Raw genomic sequence first — 746 nt, forward strand, 5'->3', positions numbered from 1 at the left:
AGCCTCCCACCCCCACTCACAGTGGGCTCTCGCGGGCCCGAGCCTCCCGATCGGCACCGCCCCCTGCTCCATGTCGCCCAGTCCCATCAACCACTGAAGGGTTGAGGAGTACAGGGGCCGCTAGGGACTGGCGGGCAGGTCCGCCTGCAGCGCCCATGTGTGATCCACTAGGTGAAGCCAGCTGGGCTGCTGAGTATAGTGGGGACTTGGAGAACCTTTATGTATAGCTAAGGGATGGCAAATACATCAATCAGCATTCTGTGCCTAGCTCAGGGTTTGTAAATACACCAACTGGTACTCTATCCAACTAAACTAGTGGGGACTTGGAGAACTTTTATGTCTAGCTAGAGGATTGTAAATGCACCAATCAGCACCCTGTCAAAATGGTCCAATCAGCTCTCTGTAAAGTGGACCAATCAGCAGGATATGGGTGGGGCCAGGTAAGGGAATAAAAGCAGACTGCCCGAGTCAACCAGTGGCAACCCACTGGGGTCCATGTCCACACTGTGGAAGTTTAGTTTTTTCCCTCCTTGCACTAAATCTTACTGCTGCTCACTCTTTGGGTCCATGCTGCCTTTAAGAGCTGTGATACTGCGAAGGTCTGCAGCTTCACTCCTGAAGCCAGCAAGACCACGCACCCACCAGAACGAATGAACAACTCTAGACGCGCTGTCTTTAAGAGCTGTAACACTCACTGCCAAGGTCTGCAGCTTCACTCCTGATAGCGAGACCGCAAATCCACCAGA

This window comes from Colobus angolensis, unplaced genomic scaffold, assembly GCF_000951035.1.
Source record: "Colobus angolensis palliatus isolate OR3802 unplaced genomic scaffold, Cang.pa_1.0 Scaffold16, whole genome shotgun sequence".
Classification (NCBI taxonomy): Eukaryota; Metazoa; Chordata; class Mammalia; order Primates; family Cercopithecidae; genus Colobus; species Colobus angolensis.